Raw genomic sequence first — 22,820 nt, forward strand, 5'->3', positions numbered from 1 at the left:
CTTACAGATGAGAAAATTGAGGCACAGAGAAGTCACTTGCCCAAACTTTCACAGTTAACATTCAAACCCAGGCTATCTGGCTCCCAGAGCCAAGCTCTAAACCTCTCTGTTATTTGTCGTGAATGGGATGCTGCATTTTCCATTCTGTTCCTGGCCATGCCTTTGTCACAGGACTGGTAACATGAACATCTCTCCTTTCAGTTAATATAGACGTACGAGCATCTTTTTCATAGGTGAATGGCATTTCCTTTGTCTAGATACACGACGTGTTGTCTTGCCTGTACCCTACCTGTGGACTTTGAACTTTTACTTTTCCACTATGAACGTCACTTTCTACTCTCATAACTGTTACTTGTGTGACATAAGAGAGGAGCCATGTGAAAGAGTGTGTGGACTGCATAACTTGGATCTCTCGTGGAAGGAAAGGACATTTTCATTTCCCCCACAGATGAGTTGTGTGATAGGAACTCAGAGGGCTTAAGATATTGTTATGGAAAAATCAGCTGATCTTGCCAAACTGTTATGAATTGACAGGCAATAGCCCCAAGCTAAATTATAATCACATAATTCTCTTTATTAGATAATATACATCCACCACATTTGCTGGCTATCACTCAAGGGAAAAAATAGCTCTTTTACTCGGGCTTAAAAAATATGCAATTTCACAGTTTAGTAGACAGAGTGATGAGCTCGAGCTCTGAGGTCACAGCCTCTCTTCATCACAGGAGTGGCTTTCCATCTGCCTCTAAACTTCACCCTTATTTTGGAGTTTTCTCATTTTTATTCCCTGGATCACTCACCCACCACAAACAGAGGCACATTGCTTTACTTTTTCTGTCTGTATTAGATATGGACAAAACAGAACAGAAGGAGAAAAAAAAAAAAAACCTCATTCTTTCTTTCTGTGGCACAGTAGAGTTGTTGTGAAATTTCTTTTTTTTTTTTAATGTTTTATTAATTTATTCTGAGAGAGAGGGAGAGAGAGAATCCCAAGCACACCCTGTGCCATCAGTGCAGAGCCTGATGATGCAGGGCTCAAACCCACAAACCGTGAGATCATGACCTGAGCTGAAATCAAGAGTTGGATGCTGAACCAATGGAGCCACCCAGGCACCCCTGCTGTGAAATTGCTAAAACAAAACAAACAAAAATCCACCATAGAACTAAACAAAGCACCCATCTCCAAGTCTTACAACATAGTCTTCTTTGGAGAAGGACCACTAGTAGCTCATAAGTCTGCTTGCCAAGCTGTGCAAAAGCCTATTCGTCCTCATCCCGCCTGCACATCCTGATCCAAAAGCCTCTTCTCTCACCTGTCCCTCGGAGAAACTCCCTTCCCTGCCCTCCTGCGCCAAGGGCCTGTAGAGATGCGCCAGACAGCAGAGAATTCTCCCCTAGAACCCATTCCGAATAATCAATGTAACCAACCATCATCTTATTCTTGCTTCTCTCTCAGAGAACCCTGACAACTTATGTTCTCCATCCCCTCTACCTCAGTCCCCCAAAAATGCACTTGTCCACAAAAACATGGATTAATATTTATTAACTTAATTCAGAGATTTATGGGGGTTGCGACCATATATTTCATTTTGAGTTGGGAAAATATCACCATACAGCTTAGAAGAGCCTCCCCATTCATGCGTACACGTACACTTTTTTTTAAATTGTGGTAGAACAGCACATGACTTATAATTAATTGTGGAGTCTAGCATTTGACAACTTTAAGAGAATTGTTGAAATAGATTGAAAAAAAAACTGGGAGGCAACCTAAGAGAGTTGGGATTATTTCAACTGAAGAAAAAGATAAAGTAAGTTTATCGTTTCTGGAATATGAAACAATGTATAAGGAGTTCTGAAGGTTCTCAGAAGTATACCCTCAGGATGACAGAGCAACTTGTGGGGAATATGACCAAGAGGGAACCTAATGAAAATCCCTGATCTGAGAAACCTTCCTTTTGGGCTTTACTATCTGTTTATAAGAGAGCTGCACTTTAAATAACAAATTCCCTGACCAAATGGTTGTAAGCAGGTGCCCTCCGGCAAAAAAGGAGAGCTTAAACTGAAGCAGGATGAATTCAGATGAGCCAAAATAAATGAGGCTCCTTTCTATTGCACCTGCTTATCCAATAAGGTAGATTTCTCACGGGGAAGTGGTCTGTATCATATGCCACATTGTAAATGGCATCCCCTCTGGTTGTGCAGCAGGGCACAATCAACTTAGCTAGACTTGTTCCTTTGCCTACACAGAGCCACCTTAGAAATGAGGAGAGGGGCATCTGTGTGGCTCAGTCAGTTGAGCACCTGACGCTTGATTCGGCTCAGGTCATGATCTCACAGTTCATGGGTTTGAGCCCCGCGTCGGACTCTGTGCTAATAGCACAGAGCCTGCTTGGGATTCTCTCTCCATGTCTATTTCTCTCTCCCTCTCTCCATTCATGCACTCTCTGTCTCTCTTTAAAAAAAAAAAAAAATGAGAAAAAAGGAAATAGCATGGAATGCCACCCCAACTCCCAACTTTGACCTCATTTCCCTCTGTTTTTACTACCTCTCCAACGCTTTAGTTTTTTGTTTGTTTGTTTTTTAATTTACATCCAAGTTAGTTAGCATATAGTGCAACAATGATTTCAGGAGTAGATTCCTTAGTGTCCCTTACCCATTTAGCCCATCCCCTCTCCCACAACCCTTCCCGTGACCCTCAGTTTGTTCTCCATATTTAAGAGTCTCTTCTGTTTTGTCCTCCTCCCTGTTTCTTTGTTATTGTTGCTCCCCTTCCCTTATGTTCATCTGTTTTGTCTCTTAAAAGTCCTCATATGAGTGAATCATATGATACTTGTCTTTCTCTAATTTCACTTAGCATAATACCCTCCAGTTCCATCCACATAGTTGCAAATGGCAAGAGTTTGTTCTTTTTGATTGCTGAGTAATACTCCATTGTGTATATATACCACATCTTCGTTATCCATTTGTCCAGCGATGGCCATTTGGGCTCTTTCCATACTTTGGCTATTGTTGCTGGTGCTCCACCACTTTAGTTTTTGAGAAGCAAGTAAAAGGGGAAGCAGAAGAGAAGGAGATGGGAATAATCAGGAAGGTGAGGGAATAAGCTGACCTGAGGATAACTCCCAATCCAGGGAGGGGAACAGGAGCTTATGTCCCTTTCTACCTTGCCCATCTCCCAGGCCCCAAAGTCCAGGAGGCCCTGAGGTGGTGACACTTTCTTTTGAGAGATCCGCTAATACCCCGGACTGCATAAGCACCTGGGGCTGATGGAACAGGCACTAGGGCGCTCTCACACACAGCAGAAATATTCAGCAACCTCACACACAGCACAGTGGTTTTCAGGTGTTAGAAGGGGAAGTGGTTTGAAAGCTCAGCTGTTGGAGGCCAGAGGTAAATAAAACAAAGCCCCACCCTGACACACTCGGCTTTTCGATGGGTTTATTAAGCCTACATGATGTTACTTACTTTTTGTTTGTTATTTTGCATCAGCCCTAGACACGATTTCTGCTGAGTTGTTGGGGCTATTGTAAAAATTACATACCAATACTTAAAGGGCTAGCTTGAGGCTTCCTTTTTCTCTCTCCTGGTAGTTCCATTTTTGACTACAGAGGCTTCGTTGTTCTCCTTGAGCTTTCTCCTCACACAATGGCTGCTCTTTATTGTCCCTTCTGCAGTAGACAGGTGGTTTGGCCACCACAAGTATTGCAAACAAATCGGTCCTAGCTTAATTAGATATTTGGAACTTTGCCAAGTTACAAGCAAATTCTTCAGAAGGGACCTGAAGAAAAGAATGAAAAATTCACCTAACAAAGGGTAAAGCATTCCCTTATTTCTTCTCAGGCTTCCTTGAAACACATTCCCACAGTACTCTTACCTATAACGTATGGTCCAGTGGCACCAAGTACCTTTGCATCACTAGGTACACTTGTTGATTTTTATCTTCTTGGTTTAGAGTAAACAACTCATTCTGAATCTTTTTTTCTTAAGTTTATTTATTTATTTTGAGAGAGGAGGGGGAGAGAGAGAGAGAGAGCAAGTATGCAAGAGCTGGAGAGGGGCAGAGAGAGGGGGAGAGAGAGAATCCCAAGCAGGCTCCATGCTGTAAGCGTAGAACCTGATGTGGGGTTCGAACTCACCTCATGAACCGCAAGATAATAACCTGAGCTGAAATCAAGAATTGGATGTTTAACTGACTGAGCCACTCAGGCGCCCCTAACTTGATTATATCAGCCAAGGTATTAGCCTTTTCTCCGATGTTTGTATGATTTGTAAATATCACAATGCTTCTCTATCTCTAAGATGAAGATGAAATGAAAATAGTTAATAAAATAGACCTAGAGACAAAGGAAATATAGACAAGTTGATGGCAAAGCATAGTCCACAGCCTGTGGGTGTTGTTTTAGCCTGATGCAGTTGACTGTATCCCATTATAAATGCACGCAATACCATCTCTAAGAAACCTCTCATCTTTGTTCTAATCCTATCTTTCCAAGCACCTGTTTACATGAATATTCCATATCACAAGAGTGGGAATATCCACAATTCCAATGGTATCCACAATACCATTTCTATCAGAACCACCCACGTTGTCTTGAAGAATAAAAGTATTATAGTCATTTGAACTCTTGATTCACTTCTTTCCTTATATCTACTCTGGTACTGAGCACTTGAGTTCAGTGATTATCAGAATTTTTCATGTCACATCCCGCACAGGCAAGGATAATATTAGATGCATTGAGTAAACCAAAAAAAAAAAAAAGTTGCTTGTGTCTGGAAGTAATTGCCCAGCGAGGCGTAGGGTGATCCCCACTGTCCCCAAGTCGTTCATGATCAGTATCTCAACTCACTTATAACATCTGGGCACACAGTCTGGGAAGCTCAAGTGTAATGCGTTCTTTCTTTAAAATGTCTCTTATATTTGTCCTTTTATTTCCATTTCCATGGCTACCATTTCACTCAAGTTCACTATCTCATACTTGAATTATTATAATATCCTCCTAACTGTTTTCCTTGCCTTTCTTCAAATTATCTTTGGTGGTGCCACTTACTCAGTACTTTTGGCATGAGCCTACAATTGTTTCTTTTTTTTCTTTTTTTTTTTTTTTTTAACGTTTATTTATTTTTGAGACAGAGAGAGACAGAGCATGAACGGGGGAGGGCCAGAGAGAGGGAGACACAGAATCTGAAACAGGCTCCAGGCTCTGAGCTGTCAGCACAGAGCCCGATGCGGGGCTTGAACTCACAGACCTTGAGATCATGACCTGAGCTGAAGTTGGCCCCTCAACCGACTGAGCCACCCAGGCGCCCCTACAATTGTTTCTCATTACCAATGACAGTCAAACCCAAATTCTTTTGTCAGGATTTCAAAGAAAAGAAATTCTGTGGGCCGATCCTACCCGTTAAACTTATTCCCAACTATTTCCCCCAACAACCTCTATTCAAGTTAAATTAACTTACTCATTGACTATCACCAACATAGTCACACTTCTTATATTTGCTCTGCTTCCAGAAGATCCTGGTGGTCGTAATTAATAGTTGTAACCACTTGAGTAGCCTTGTAGTCTTTAGTATGTGACTATGTGTTAGGTACTGCACCAGCCTTCATAGCAACCTTATTCCAATTTTATAGACAAGAAAGTTGAAACTCACGTTAAGTAATTTGGCCAAGGAGAAAAATTGATTAAGTGGTAGAGAGCTAAAACTTTAAATCTCAGTCTGACTTCCAATGTGAGTTTGGCTTCCTCTGAACTCACATGTCTTTACAAACCTCTCATTTGACAATTAATAATTTGTTATCATATGATAATCCTCTGATTATTCTTTTTTGTTCTCTGATTCTTGCATTGATACATAGCTGTCTGCATTTTTATCTTTATTTGTCCAACTGGGCTGAGAATCTTTGACTATAAAACTTGTATCCCCCATAATTCTCAGGTATTGCTTGTCTCTATGGACATGACATTTCAATTTCTCAATTTCTGAATTTTTGCCAAAGCATTATAGTTCCTCCTCAAGAGATTGGGTTGACACTAATGACCTTTACTTTCTGTATTTGCTTTCATTCTTTTGCCAAAGTTACTTAATACCTTAATTTTTCAATTTCTAGATTGTTATAATATCAAAAAGCCCCAGTGTCTTCTTTAGTCTATGAAAGTCCAGAATGTCCAGTAGATTTTCAAGACATATTTTGTCTTTAAATTAGATATTTAATCGCATATTCTAATGTTTGTTTTTAAATCCATTCTTAACCTCAGAGCTAAGTAAGTAGTGTAATCGTCTCATTAACCCAGATTTGAGCCTTAGTAGCAATATGAATAATATTATTTAATATAAAAGTATCATTTAAAATCCTGCATGCTTAGAATTTATGTGTCTGAGAGGTTTAGAAACAAAGGTTTATTGATTGGTCTGATCCTCTGAAACTGTGCTATCCAATACCGTGCCTACTAGCCTCATGTGGCTATTTAAATTTTAATTAATTAAAATTAAATACAATTTAAAATTCAGTTTTTCAGTTGCATTAACCACATTTCAAGTGCCCAATAACAGAAGATGGTTAATGACTACCGTATTAAACAACACAGATAAAGAATATTTCTACATCACAAAAAATCCTATTGGACAGTACTTCTCTAGAAACTTATCAACAGTTCTGTTGAGAAATATATAGCAGCTGATAATACATTAGCTATAGGTTAATTGATAGCAGCTGATAATACATTAGCTATAGGTTTCTGCAATAAGTAGCTGTCATACATTAGGGGTTCATCCATCTTTTTTCTTTATAATGTTTATTCATTTTTGAGAGATGGAGAGAGACAGAGCATGAGCAGGGGAGGGGCAGAGAGAGAGGGAGACACAGAATCCGAAGCAGGCTCCAGGCTCTGAGCTGTCAGCACAGAGCCCGATGCGGGGCTTGAACCCACGGACCATGAGATCACTACCTGAGCCAAAGTTGGACACTCAACCGACTGAGCCACCAAGGCACCCCAGTGTTCATCCATCTTTTAAGCACTCAGCGTAACACCTAGTGCCTAATAAGTGCTCAAAAATGTTTAGCATGTGTTTGTAGACTAAAGATGGCTCTTTACTCAGTTACCTGGTATCATAATATATATTTGTTTTAAAAGTAAAGATTTAAGCAGCAGAAAGAAACAAACTATTCTATAAGGAAGTAGTCTACATTTCATGAATTCTGCCAAAATGCTCAATGTAAATCTGTGGCAAATCGTTGACAGCCCTCTGCCCTGCTTGGACAGCTGTGGATGACATCTGCATCAAATCAGCCAAGAGTTATTTATTTTCGAAATGTGCACTGACCTGCTTCTAAGCCCAAAGGGTAAAAATGTCACCTTTGTTCATTTCTCAAGAAAAATATTTTTAAGATCTGTGCTGACTGTGAAAGGAAAAGCTGCTCCTTGGGGTGTTATCCATTATTCCCTCCTCATTTCAGACTTTCTGGCAGTCATCATTTCTGCCCCATTCGTAGCTGTGATATGAACAGAAAGCAATTCCATTGCCACACAAGCCACATTGGTCTCTCTTCTTCCAAGGAATTTAAATTGATTGTTGAGTTTTTGTTTATGTACTGTGTGATTTTGTAATTATCTTAGTATTTCAAGGACTGTGAGCTTCTTGACACAATAGAACTGTTTGATTCAGTCTTACAGTTCTATTACCTAGGACATGGCCCCATAAAAGACAATCAATAAATACTTTTACATATATAAATTAATGAAGATTAACAAATGTGTAACCTTGACTGGAATTGAGTGGTTTTTGTTTTTCGGTTTTGTTTTGTTTCATTATTTTTTGTTTTGTTTCATTTTTTTGTTTTTTGTGGTTTTTTTGGGAGAGAGAGAGAGACAGAGCATGCACGTAAGAGAGGCAGAGAGAGAGGGAGGGAGAGAGAGAGAATCTTAGGCAAGCTCCACGCCCAGCACAGAACCCAACTCCGGGCTTGCTGGATCTTATGACTGTGAGATCATGACCTGAGCCAAAATCAAGAGTCAGACACTTAACCGACCAAGTCACCAGGCGCTTCCAGAATTGTCTTTTAAGTATCAATAATATTTTACTAATTACAATTAAAAACAAAACAATTTTAATGAGTGACCTTTTCTCAGATTCCTCATAAGTCCATGTAAAATAAGACTGATATATATATGTAATGATGGAGTAATTATTATGGAACTAGGTAGAAAATTCTGTTAGGGTACCTAGAAAGAAGACTGGATATCATCAAACATTTGGAGTCCACAGTTAGTTTATTTGAAGAATCATCACAAATAACAGGAAAGCCCAAGTTCCCTGGAAACAAATCTGGCACATATAATCTAGAGAAGGGCTAGAGCAGCGGTTCTCAATGTGGTCTGAGAAGCCTCAGGGATCACCAAATCCTTTCCAGGGCATCCACAAGGTCAAAACTATCTACATAATAATACTAACATGTTATTTGCCCTTTTCATTCTCATTCTTTCATGATCATTCGGTGGAATTTTCCAGAGGCTACCTAATTATGTGGAAAAGCTTTTAAGATATTCTTCCCTTTTCCAACTACATATCTGTGTGAGACCATATCTTCATATAATTCAACCAAAACAATATGTCACAACAGACTGAATGGAGACCAAACATGAGCATACAGCTGTTTTCTATTACACCATACATTAAAGACATTTGCAAAAATGTAAAACAGTGCTGTGCCTCTCCCTAAACTTTTTGTTTTGGAAACCAAACTTTTCATAAAAGTGTTATTCATGTTAATATGTAACGACTTATTACTGTTATTTTAAATGAGTCACTCAATAAACAAACATTGTCTCAGTTATTACCCACAATAACGGAAGCTCCTTGAGGTCGTCCGATAATTTTTAAGCATGCAAAGCGGTCTTGAAACCAAAGAGTTTGAGAACTACTGCTCTAGACTATGGTGAGTACAGATAGAAGATAAATGGGCTCCCAGACAATGATTAACTCAAGAAGAGAAAGATCAAATAGAACACTCTTTCTAAGTTGGCCAGACTCTTACTAAAGATGCTGACCATGGTTCTTCATCCAATCAACTAAATTGCCCACAGCTTTTTGGAGGCTACATCTAAGTCTTCCTTTACTCTCTTCTCATAAACCAAACCATTCATTTGCCCAGCCAAGTATTAGCTAGCTCTTACCAGTTGCATACAAATTGTTTTCTCTCATACAATATGTACTCTAAAATGCCGCATTTACGATGGTTTCAAACGAGGACTCAATTTTACGTTACAGAGATGGTTGGTGCTGCCAGCAGCTGGGGCTGAGGTTGGATATGTGGTAGTGGCACACAGATACCATTTCTGAGACCTGATGCACATCATCCATGGGCTATTGCAAAGAGAATGGGTAGACCAGGGTCCAAAACAGTCCCCAGTAGCTTATTAGTTTTAGTGTCATATGATTTATATTTTTAGATAACATGGGCTAATACCAGGCAAGTTTATATTAAATTGGTCCCTTTTGTAAAATACTTCAATGTCCAATTTTTTAAAATCTGACTTAACTAAAGGGCATTGGGGGCATTGGCATGCCTGTGTGTGTGTGTATGTGTGTGCATGCATGTATGTATGATCTCAAGTATCTTTAAATCTCCTTCTTTCAACGACTCTTATCTTTGGCTCAGAGGAAGGTCATCATTTCTGACTGATGTACACTGATCCATTCACCAGGAGCTCAGAGCAAGGCCAGTTTGAGAACATACTTCTCTGTGTCTCAGTAGCTTCTCTCTATCTTGCATCCTGCTTAAAATCACTTTTCAAGTCCTATCACCTATGTAACAATCTATTATTGTTTGGGTGACCCAATCTTACCTAGAGGCCATCTCAAAGGCATCCCACACCAGGCTGATGGCAATGTGGTCTAGTGACTGAACCCAGCTGGACAGAGTACAGCTGGGAATTGCTGATTCTGTGAGAACTTAGACTTCCCTGTCTCAGTTCCTGGCTCTATGAAAGAGAAATATTTGGCTGTACCTCTGTTTACCTCCCAGCCATGTAAGAAGAATTTTGAGAATTATGTAGCCTTTGAGAAACTCGGGATTAGCACTTCATCCAATCCAAACAATCCTTCTCCCAGTATTTACACTGTTTTCTACCCACGCCTCAAGTGGCATTTCTGAATCATTCTAATGCATGGTTATTTCTCACATCTGGCCTGCTTATTTTGCATTTGAAATATACTGCCCTATAATAGTATTGTTCTACGAATTTTCCAGAAATACATCATCTGTCTTCCAAACAGCCTTGAGTTTCTTGAGGGCAGAGGTTCTGTCTTATTCATCTTTGACCACAGCACCAGACAGAATGCTTCGTAGCCTGAAAGGTACTCAGATACAAAAGACTGACCCAACATTTATTCCACACCTGCCATGTGCCAGGCACTGTGCCAGGTGGTTTTGCATATATTGTGTAATTTAATCCTTGAATTGGATGAAAGGACTTGTCCAAGGTAACACGGCAATCTGAGAGCGACGATGGTTGGGGCTGGCAGCTGAAGCTTTTGGCTCTGAGCTGGGCAATATTTTTTCTGTTTCATCACACTGCCTCCCCCAGTACATAAGTCTTAATTAATAGCTCTTCTCGTCTTTTCTTTCTTCCTCCTCTTCCTAATCAATATCAATCAATATCAGAATATGAAACTTGAATATATTTTCCTTTTAAGATGGAAAGATATTTGTACAAGATTATGCTCTATTCTTATTATGGCTTGCCTTAGGCCATCAGTCATTCTACTCTCTCACTAATACTATAGCCTAATAATTTTTAAATGGTGGGATGCTGGAGCACTTGAGTGGCTCAGTCGGTTAAGCATCTAACTCTTAATTTTGACTCAGGTCATGATCTTGCTGTCGTGGGATCGAACCTCATGTTGGGCTCTGCACTGGCTGTGAAGCCTACTAGGTCTCTCTCTCTCTCTCTCTCTCTCTGCCCCTTTCCCTCTCACTCTGAATAAATAAATAAATCAGTCAGTCAGCAAGCAAGCAAGCAAGGCAATTCCAAGTATATACATCAGAGGGTTGTGTAGGGGAAAGAAGAGGTTCTCACATACCCATCCCCACCTCTACTAGAGTGGTTTTAACTTATATCTATTTTAACACAAATTTCATTTGGAGGAAAGTCTTCTACAACTTTTAAAAATCTTGAAATCTTCTAAAACCCAATCTCAGGCCTTGGGTGCTGTGTTGCTATAGGCACCACTCTCAGCAAAGAGGTAAGATCCAGCCTAACCATTACTAGATATCCTATGCTATACAGGTCAGAATTTGGAGAAGACCAAACATTCATCTGGCAGGACTATCCCAGCCATGCAACTATGGAGGGCAAACTCACTTCACCAACTTTATGCCTTAAGGAATGCTACCAAATTGTACATGCACTAAAACATTTCCTCTATTGGTCTGCTATAACAATATCTGAATCCCTACCCACAAGGCCTGAGATTCTAGTAATTATAAACTCTAGAGGAAACACTGTACAGAAAAAAACAAAAACAAAAAAACAGTGTATTTACGGATGAAAAGACTGGGAATCAAATCCTGCCTTAGCTGTTAATTTCTCTGTCTGTCCATCAGTGAAATGGAGATGACAATCCATGCTTCACATATTTAGTATGTTTTCAGCAAATTTTCTCTGGATAGATAGATAGACAGACATTTGAATGGATAGGCAGACAGGTGGATGGACAATTGGATAGCCACTGAGCATATGTAAAATTTTCTGACATATAACTATATCACTTACAGTATAATCAAAAGGCCAGATTTCATATCTTAAAGCAACATAAATCTATTCTCTTATAGTTTCATAGGTCAGAAGTCTAAAACAGATCTCACTGAGTCAAAATCAAGGTTCAAGCTGTGTGTGTTCCTTCTGGAAGTCTCACGGAGAATTCATTTCCTTGCTTCTTCCAGCTTCTAGAGGCTGCCTGCATTCCTTGGCTTATGGCTTCCTTCTGTCATCAAAGAAAATAATGGTTGGTGTAGCCTTTCTCAAGCTGCATCACTCTGGTATTGACATTCCTGCCTCCCTCTTCTCTGCATAAGACTCTTATAGTACGTTGGGCCAACCAAGATAATCCAAAATAGTCTCCTTATCTCAAGATCCTTGACTTAATTGTTTTCCTGCAAATTCCCCTTTGCCATATAAGGTAGCATATTAATCATCTAGGGTTAAGAGGTGGACATCTTTGGGAGACCATTATTTTGCCTACCACACTATGAGATGGTTTAGGTTATATTGGGAGTAGTGTAAGGTGACTCAGAGATTCTTGTTCTTGATTGACCATTAGAATCATTTAGGAACTTTAAAGAAAACAAATGCCCAGGCGCTCACCCAAATACTGTGATTTAACTGGACCACATAGACCTGGCCATCAGCATTTCCTAAAAGTACCCCAGATTACTCTATTGTGAAGCCATGTTTGAAAACCACTGGGTGGGGGCGCTTGGGTGGCTCAGTCGGTTAAGTGCTCCACTTCAGTTCAGGTCATGATCTTGCTACTCATGGGTTCGAGCCCTGCCTGGGGCTCTATGCTGACAGCTCAGAGCCTGGACCCTGATTTGGATTCTGTGTCTTCCTCTGTCTCTGCCCCTCCCCTGCTCACACACTGGTTCTCTCTCTCTCTCTCTCTCTCTCTCTCTCTCTCTCTCTCTCAAAATAAACATTTAAAAAATTTAAAAAAAGGAAAAAAAGAAAGCCACTGGGTGTATTTAAGAAAGTGGATGTGGACCATCACACAAACTTAAGTTTAAGAGCCTCTTCAGCCCCTTAGGTTACTCACTTTACCTTTCCAAACCAGAGTACCCTTATCTATAAAATGGGCATAATAATTATATAAGGACTAAATTAGGTAATATATATATAAAATTCTGGGTGCTTGCCTGGCATATGTTAATCACCCAATAAAAGGTAGCTGTAATTATGAATTTTATAGTGTGGGTCAAATTATATCCCTAAGTTATGGCAAAAGTAAATATCAAAAGTGAATCTCCAGGGATATACCCCAAACTCACCCCTCTTGATCAGACTCAAAGGAGCTTAGAGCTCTAACTCATTCTGCTTAGATCATCTGCAAACTGACACAGCTCAGGAGAGTTGTTAGTTGTTCATTTGGTTCTGGCAAAGGCTGATTTCTCCTCGGATTTTTCTCCTTTCATAGCTACTCCCTTCGCACAACACAGGCTAGGTCTGTGGGACAAATCAGATTAGCATCATGTGCAGACAACCAGTTGTCTCCATTTGTCAACTTAAGGAATGATATATGCCCTGAGTCCCAACCCAGGACAGTCCTTAGTCCTGCTGGTGCATTATGTCTTTCCTTTAGTAAGAGAGTATCAGCCCCTGTCCTCTAAAAGACCCAGTTCACATTCCTAGAATCCCCAGCCCAGCCCATGACGTGGGACATTCGATCAGAACTGACCCCAGTCCATGTGCAGCAGCCATACCCTGTCCCGTGGAGAAATGAGATGCTTTGCATGATGCCACCACAAAGGAAAGCCCCTACACTATCCCATTTTATTTTCATGCATTGCTGAGATTAGAATGCACAAAAAGAACCATTCTAATTTTATAGTGAGAAAAGGCTATATTTAACTAAATCCCAGAGAAGTCATCAATTGTAGTACTGAGTGTTTTTAAATTTTATTAGCTTCCAAAATAAAAAAAAAAAAAAGAGAGAGAGAGAGATTACATCATAAGTGAGGGATCTTGCTTTATTAACTTCTGGAGTCAAAAAAAAGAGAGAAAAAGAGAAGGGAAATTATATCATATATAAGAAAGACCTCATACATTTTTTGTCTTGTATTTTCCTTTGCTAGCCTCTGTTTTCTAGCTTCTGGGGAATTAAGGGGAAATACCACATCAAAAAATATTGACTCTGGTGATTTAAAATTAAAATTTGTTGTTCTTAGTATTAAGGAAAACCGGAGCCTCATGATTCTATTTCCTCTTCCTTCAGTTCTTGAAAGAGGCTGGCAGCACATTGCTGTAAGTGACAGTATTTCCAAAGTTGGCCTGTCAGTGGTGTAGAGCACTTTTGGAAATCTTTCTATCCCTCGTGAGGCAGAAGCCACGTTTTGCTTTGTCATTTGGAGAATTTTTTTAAATACAAAAAAATAATAGTAAGCAGCACAAAGAAATGTATAACACCAATGGGTCCATCAACCAAGAAGTCTCATCTTTGTTTGAAGTCTTTTCTAATCTGAAATGAATAAACAGTAGGATTAAGTTGAAGTCAGTCATCATTCCCTCCCAGTTCCATTTCCCACCGTTGCTTCCCCAAGACAGTCTCTATTGTGGTCTCACTGTGACTCTTTTGAGGTTGCTTTTTTGTCTACTAGCAAAGGTCAGTTCTGCTCGTCCTGACTTGTGTGACCAGGACCCCAAGCCCCAGAAGCTGGAGACAGTGACTGCTCCAGTTAAGAGTCACCCCCGGCTGTTGACTGGATCTTTCACTTCATACAGATCTGGTTACTGACGCCGGAAGAGATGCCCTAGGTTTTGTGTGTGTGCCAAGGACAGACATAGCCTACACAACCAGCTCAAGCCTTCTGTTTTCTGGTTCCCATGTGGGCTTCTCAAGGTGAAAGGCCTTCCCCAGCAAAAGGCACTTTAGGTCAGTCTTACTGAATTCAAGAGAAACAACCCAATGAAGAGAATCCAGCAGAATTTCAAAGGCTCTTGGGTTGCAAGTCAAATGCTTCCTGGGGCCAGACAGGTGATTTCAATGAGCCAAATAGTTACAGCAAAACATGGAGGCCCGGTGAAGTTCCAGTGAATTGTTGCACTGAGAAACCAGACTTTTCAAGGAAAGTCACAAATCTGAATGTTTACATGAAATCACTCTAGTTTTTACATTCCCCATTTTTTTAATATATTTAAAGCCTTAAATCTACAAGAAAGCTTAAGCAATAGTACAGCAAACAACCATATTCCCTTCAGCTAGATTCACCCAAAGGTTAACACTTTGCCACATTATACGTATATGTAGAATGATTTTCTGAACCATTTGAAAGTAAACTGTGCAAATTATGACAATCATTCCTGAAAATTTAAGCATGCATCACCTTAATAACAAGGGCAGTCTCCATTTTAACGATAATACCATTATCACACCTAAGAAAAGTAAAAATTTCTTTATCATTTAATTGCCCACTTTAAAATTTCTCCAGTTGTCCCAACATTATTCTATAATTTTGTTTTGTTCAAACCAGGATCCAATCAAGCTGTACATACTGCATTTTATTATATCCCTTTGGCATCTTTTAATCTAGAAGAGTTCCCCTACCTTTTTATGTTTTTCAAAACTATTTTTAATTGTTGCTAATGAATATGATTTATATGAATTTGTGTATGTGTGTGTACGCATCCTGGTACACACAGGCCACAAAAGCAGGTCCACACTCCAGATTCATGCTGGGAGGCCTATCTCTGCACCCAGGTATGGTCCATCCAAAGTCCCACTTCCAAAACCATATATATATATATATATATATATATATATATATATGTGTGTGTGTATATATATATACATATATATATATACACACACACATATATATATATACATATATATATACATATATATATATACATATATATGTATATATATATAGTCTTTATTAGTGCATTTACCTATTAGGCATGGAAAGATGAGAAAGAGAATTCTTTCTTTCATTGCCATTTGTTGAAGGCTTTAGCACTGACTAGTGTTAAGAATGAATTAGATGAGAATCACTTGGGAGAGGAAGTGGCTACAAATGAGATTGTGGGGCTCTACCCTAAACCTACCAAATCTGAAATTGCTCTTTTCTTTTAATGTTTATTTTATTTATTTTTGAGAGAGAGAGAGAGAGAGAGAGAGACACAGAATCCGAAGCAGGCTCCGGACTCTGAGCTGTCAGCACAGAGCCCAATGCAGGCTTGAACCCACAGACTGTGAAATCATGAGCTGAGTGAAGTCGGACACTTAACTGACTGAACCACTTCAGCACCCCACACTTTTGTTTAAGTTTATTTATTTATTGAGAGAGAGAGACCACAAGCGGGGAAAGGGCAGAGAGAGAAGGAGAGACAGAATCCCAAGCAGGCTCCACACCGCCAGCACAGACCCTGATGCGAGGCTCGAACGCATGAACTCAGATCATGACCTGAGCCGAAACCAAAAGTAGGATGCTTAGCCAACTGAGCTACCCAGGCGCCCCAGGAATCACACTTTTAAAAGTACCTTCACTTATTCTTCAGAACACTAAACTTTGAGGACTACTATTCTAAAGACACAGAGATAAATTAAGAATTGGGCCCTCCCGCCAGCAAGTTCGAGTGGAACTTCTGAGGAAGTGTCAGAGAAGGCTTTGGTGGGGGAGGTGATCTCTGAGTGGGGTTTGAAGAAGACTGGGTTACCCCAGGTGAAGAGGAAGGGGAAGAAAGTATGGAAATAGAATGAGAAGCTCAGCCGCATGCAGCTGGAGATGTGACATGGCACGAGCTGATGAAGGAAATCCTCATAGTCCATGTTAAGGAGTTTCGATTTTTTTTTTTTTTTTCTGAAGGGTTGGAGAGCCACTGAAGGGCTCTGGAGACACGATCCAGTTCATCATAGGAAGATCACACTGGGAAGCCTTGGGAAGAAAGGATTAGAGGCAGAACAATTTCATAAGAAGCCACTGCAGCTAAAGAGACAGTGATGCAGGCAGCACACTGGGGAGGGAGGGCAAGTGGGGTTCAAAAGACACTTCACAGAAGCCACAGGACACGCTGCTGAGACATGCATGCACGCAGGAGTCAGAGAAGCGAGTCCAAGGCTGATCCTCGGCTCACTGTTCGGTCTCATGTGAATAGGTGCCCGCGATGCCTGTTGGACATTCAGGTGAAGATGTCCCTTAGGTTAGGTGGTCACCTGGCCAGGAGAGTAAGCGAGTACCTCAGAACTGAACACATGCACCGTGACATGATGCACCTGGGGCAGGATGGTGAGGGGAGACAGACTCTAGATCAGACAGAAGGCTGGGTCGCACATGTGTGCTCAAGAAGGACCTTGTAAGCCCACTTGAATGGGTACGACCAACCAGTACGAAACCCCATGGTTTTGTTGACACCCCTGTGCCCTTTGCCTACTTCTAGTGCATTGATTTTCTCTCTCCACTCTTCTCAATAGCGGTCTCCGAAATGGAGTGAACACAACAGAAGGAGGGCTCAAGACAGTTTGTTGGACAAGGAGGGAAATTGTTAGCGGGATTATATTTTTAAAATCTCACCTTTGCTTTTCTATTTTTGCTTACACTTTATCATGGGTAAAGTATATTTGCAAAGTAATACACTTGTGTGTGTGGACGGTTAGCTAGATAGATAAGGCTCACTAAAAGATATCCACCTACTAGGGGCACATGCTCAAATATATCTTACTGCTAGCTACACATAATCAAAAATCTTGAGTGGCCACTCTTCTGCATGACAAAAACTCAAGAAAGGAGAGCCTCCAGGAGAAGATGAGAAATGGGCCCAGGTCTCGCATGCCGACTTCTCAGAGACTGCTGGCATCTTTCAAAAAGTCTTGCCGGTTAGCAAAACCTCACACAGCAGAACCCCTGGAAGTTATTCAAGTCCTTGTACCTTTTCTTATTTTGAATGCATATGTAGAATCTAAGAAGCTGAGCGTTGGAAAAACTTTTGATATTGATCAGCTAGTTTTCTGCTTCCCTGAGAAGCAAAAAGAAAGGGCAGGTTGGAGGAAGGAGGGTGGGGTCAGAGGGATCCAGGGTGGAGGAAAGTAGAGAAAAACCATCTTTTTTTTTTCACACACTAATCTGGAGCCGGTCCTGCCCCTTGCAGGTTGTAATGTTTGTCTGGTTTGTGTGTGGGAATACTGAGGGGTGGAAGGGGAGGGAACTGTTACAGTTACAGAAACTAAGCAGACCTGTTTCTTGGCTTCTGTCCTATGTGATGCATTCTCATACCAGTTACCAATGTGTCTGGACACACTGGGGAGTTTTGACAGCAGATAGTGAACTCACTCTGGGAATTTACACTTTACATAACCTGTGATCAGAACGTGATTGGCTTCAAGACAAAGCTCCTGACAAGGGGAAGTCCATCAGCCGGGCGGGGCCGGTTTGGGGAGGGTGTGGCCTCATTTGTGCTTCACCTGCGGCTACTTAGTCTGGTGAGTCTGGTGAGGCTGGGGCTCTCCTGACAAATGCACTCCCTTGCTGAGCAAGCCAGGTCGAAGCCCGCCCAATCTGCCTTCGCACCATCTCCAGATCCTCACGGTAAGGGAAGCCATCAGGATTGTGTTAAAGCCTAACTTGAGACCAAATCATTTTCACTCCCAAACACATTCATGATTTGTTTTCCAAGTAAGTCCCTGGAGACCGTCAAAGGCACAGCACAGCCGGCATAGCCACCAGAACCAGATCACCTCTCCTTGAAAGGTGGCTCCACTGGCCATTGGCTTCGTGTCTCTTCCTGAAGAACTAGAATGTTAACTGTCACTTTTTTTAATTGAGAGGAAATAAATGTTATAATTGCTCAGTTCAGGAACACTAAGTACAGCATTTAATTTAGAGAACAGAAAAGCAGGCACGTTGACAGGCCACACATATAAACAGTCCCATGCTGCAGACAGAAATAGGGTAAGGTTTCTCAACCTGGGGTACAGGTGAAGACGACGGTCAGATAGGAATAGTAGAAGAATTTACCTGGGTTGTAAAGACAGAAATTCTGGCATCCTAAATAGGTATTGTTACAGGTAGCATCGAGCTGAGTAAGCTGACTTCCTCCAGCCTCCTAACATAACCCCTGACTCACTACTTTTCCCCCTATGGTATTTTATTTCCTTGTGTTGCACAATAGAGCTGCACATAATGGAGAAGAATGAGCCTGGTTTTCAAGTCCACAAAGAAAGGGCTATTCATTTGAGACCTTCATCATTTGCTTAGAATTGCTCTTGCTGGAGGAGGGGAGAGTCCTAAACATTTAAAAAAAGAGCCAGAAGCATTGAGGTGTTAGCTATAATTCTGCAGCAGATGTAATGTAAGATCTAGTATTTGAGTTAAGAAACCTTCGAATGATTTTATTTTAGGAAATTGCTCAGGTTTCCTTGTAATTTGTTAAAAGCTTTAGTGAGTAGCTACAAAAATAATGAAAAGTAGGTGTTTGAATAATAACGCAATATTACACTATTATTTTCCTTTAAAAATACAATGCAAGTAGTTCTTTCCGACTCCATCCTCTGGTAGCACCATCTCAAGAAGGATTATATGTGAAGAAAAATATACCTCTCATATTTTGTATTCTTTCCTTTAAATAAAGGGGAAAAATACTGCTGCTATACAGTGACTTAAAAATCTTACGTTAATTTGCTGCTTCACAAAAATCGTTGCATGTATCCAGAGCACCCAGTAAAACAGGCTTAGGCCAGAAAAAGTGCTTTTACTTTTGCATGTTCTGATTATAAGCCACATAACATCGAGGGGCATGGGGAGAGCCAAATGGAATTTGTATCATCATTATCATGGTTTTATCAAATAATAAATTATTGCATATTTCTTCCTTTGTGAAGAATTATAAAAATAGAGAAAAATTGTTTATTATTATGTAATAATAAGATCAACTCAATATAAGATAGATTCAGGTAAGTATTTACACTTTTCATTTATTTCAGGAACATTTCATTATGTTACCAAACTCACCTCATAGTGTTTTACTTATTTTTATTAAATCTCCAAACCTTTCAGACACTATCAATGAGCATAGCTACCATTCAATTTAAATACTTAAATTTTTAAATATAATCTTTGTAAATGTGTACATTTCTTCTCCCCTATTTTAGAGCAAAATTTATTTCTATCTCACAGAGGTGAAAATTGCTGGGTTCACTTTTCCTGGGATACATGCATTAAAAAAAAGTACCCCACAAACTAAGAAGCCTCCCTTGGCCCGTAATAAATTAATTCACTCAACAATGTTTATAAAGTGCCTCTGTGTGCCAGGCACTGTACTAGGAACTATGGATCAAAGACCAGCCACAGCCCCCACCCTTAAAAAGCTCAAGGTCTAGTGAGAGAGACAGACTTGTCTCCAAAAACTGAAAGATACCTCAGAAGCCAGAGCAAGGACATCCTGCCAAGTCTTAAGGGACTGAGTTCAAATGGAGATGACATCTACACTGGGCTTTGGGGCTCGCACAGGAGTTTTCCAGGTAAATGTGAAGAGAGGAGATGCATTTCACGAAGGCAGGGCATGTTCTGGGTTTGGGGAGATATTGTTTTGTTGATATCTTTGGCATCAGAGGGAGGTTGGTGGGCAAGAAAAAAAAACATTAAGACTGACTTTGAAAACTTAATATTTCTTCTCTTTCTGTCTTTCCCTCTCTCATCCGGCAAAATCCCAGGACAGTAGAGTTGCCCCCTGATGTCAGGACCCAGGCCCCCTTCTTGCTCTGCCACCCCTAGAGCATTGCTCTCCTTCCTCTTCAGTGAGCGGCAGCGACTCAGGCCCCCACAGCATTGCAGCCAGCAGGAAGGGGAAAGCGTGCTAGGTTAAGGGTACTATCCAGGAGCTACATAAATCTCTTCTACTTTGATCCCATTGGCCAAATCTTAGTCATATGACCACATCTAGTGGCAAGAGGGGCTAGAAAATGTTTTCTTCTGTGTAGTCATATGCCTGGATAAAAATGCAAGAATTCTCTTGCCATAAAATAGGCGTTGGCAAATTTTTTTCTGGAAAGGGCCAGATAGTAAATATTTTAGGCTACATACAGGCTTTGTCATGTGTTGTTGTTCTTCTTTTTAGATTCTGGGTTGTTGTTTTTTTAAACTCTTTATAAATGTAAAAATCCATTCTTAGCTTAGCTTATACAAAACAAGCCATAGGCCAGAGCTGGCACATGGGCCATGGTTTACAATCCCCTGCTGTGGAAGGGGAGGAAACCAGACAGGGAGGGAAGTGACCATCTCTGATGCGACTGCTACAAGATTATAAACACTAAGAAGAATCTTGTCTTGTTCACTTTTCTAGTCTCAGTATAGTGCTTGGCCCATACAGTAGGTGCTTAATGTTTACAACTGATGGATGGATGGATGGGTGGATGGATGGATGGATGGAAAGAAGGTGAGGAGGTTAATTTAACAACCGCAATTTGTTAAAACCCCACTTAGTCCCAATGGTAGTCTCTCAACAGAGATTGTAACTTGAATACTCCAGTCTTTCCAGAGTTTGAAGGAAAGTTTAACCAACAGCAGAAAAGAGTGAAACCACTGGGCTTTCCGCCACATGCACCCCCATCGGCTCATAGAGCCGAGCACTCATTTCATCTCCCAGTTGCAGATGCAGTTAAGTCCCAAATCTTCATGGCTCAGAGTGGACCTCCCTAATCGACAGTCCTCTCTCTGACCCCTCCTGCAGGAGGGCAGCCCCAGGTGTGTAACAGGTTCCAGAACCACAGCCTTCTGGCTCCTCCCCTTGCATGCCAGAGTGGCGGGCCCGAGAACCTCGTTCCGAATTTGTCCTTAAAACTGTCATATGCTTGGTGGGAATGTCAGCAGAAGCGTCCAGGCTGAACAGACAGTTTTTAGTTCCCCTTATTCTCCCCCTTCTTACTCAATATCCTGAGGACATAAAAGAACTTTTCTTGACTCGGTCAGCCTAGTGGGGGGAGGGAGGGGTGGCTCACTCAAGCATTCCCCTGGACATCACCCTGCCAGGCATCAGAAAGTTCCACAGTCCTCAGACTCTGCATGCTGAGCAGACACAACAGCCCAAAGTGAGGGGGCCCAGCCCCTGGCCCCAGGAAGATGAGCCACATGAGGCCATCCCCCCCACCTCATTCTGCAGGAGTCAGGTAACTGCTTCTTTCAAATAAACGTGTGAGTTTTTACAGCAGGATTTGGTGCCGTCTCCAAATTTTGGCAGTATCGACTGTGATAGCTGAAATAACTAAGAGAAAGACACATTCTGCTGGAAAATAGCCAAAGAGGTGTTCATCAGACACTAAAACACAGCCTCGTTGTGGCCAGAGGGTGCTAAGCAGATAAAAATGTGTCTGTCACTTGCTGTTTCGTAACTGAATAGGGCCTCTCACATGTTCCTGTTCCAGCCTCTGGTTCAGCTGCTCTTAAACGAAGTCTTACAACAGAACATGAAACCTGGTCCTATTGGGCACAGACGATTTAGTTCACCCTGGCTCCTAACAAGTGTGTGCTCATTCTTTTGATGAGGAGGAGCAAATTTCAATTTCCCCTCAACCTTAAGATCTGGCAGGAGGGGGGGACTCGTGTGAAATTTCTACACAGACCAGGGAAAGGAAGCTAGGCCGCCATCAACCCTGCCATCTCAGAAGGAGTCCTGGCAAACAGGGACAAAGGATGACAAAGGACTACAAATGATCTGAGGAAATCTTTCAAAGCGACAGTAACTAAAAACAAAATTCAGTTGGAGCCTTTGTCCCTCTCATATGAATTTCTGCCTCTTCTGAAGAATTCATAAGGCCTTTTCCCATCCTTTTCATGAGAGTTATGATGAGGTAGTTCACAGAAGAGCATGGGCCTCTTACTCTGCCTCCTACCAGCTATGTGACTTTGGGTGAGCCACTTAACCACTCTGTGCCTCAGTTTCCTCTAAAAAATGAAGACAAAAGTAGTACTTACCTCAGAGAGCTGTTGTAAGTATAAAATTATATGAAGTTATTGTTTACTAATATGTAATAGTAGATTGTTAATATTTGCCACTTAAAGCAGTTTGGCATTAGGTAGAGATTATTCCATGTGGAAAAATAGATAGGTTTATGAACAC

At 40.9% G+C, this 22,820-nt stretch overlaps 1 protein-coding gene across 4 annotated transcripts in view; it reads left to right on the top strand.

The window, feature by feature from the left end:
• FYB1 (FYN binding protein 1) overlaps positions 1–22,820 on the top strand; it is a 162,093-nt gene that overhangs the window by 24,632 nt on the left and 114,641 nt on the right. The window contains exon 1 of one of the 4 annotated variants that reach the window (XM_042951571.1): positions 21,696–21,870. The exons of the other annotated variants lie outside the window; for them this stretch is intronic. The gene's annotated coding sequence lies outside the window, so the exon portion shown is untranslated. Of the gene's footprint in view, positions 1–21,695; positions 21,871–22,820 lie in introns of those variants that run through there. 4 annotated transcript variants of the gene reach the window in all.

This window comes from Panthera leo, chromosome A1 (assembly GCF_018350215.1).
Source record: "Panthera leo isolate Ple1 chromosome A1, P.leo_Ple1_pat1.1, whole genome shotgun sequence".
Classification (NCBI taxonomy): domain Eukaryota; kingdom Metazoa; phylum Chordata; class Mammalia; order Carnivora; family Felidae; genus Panthera; species Panthera leo.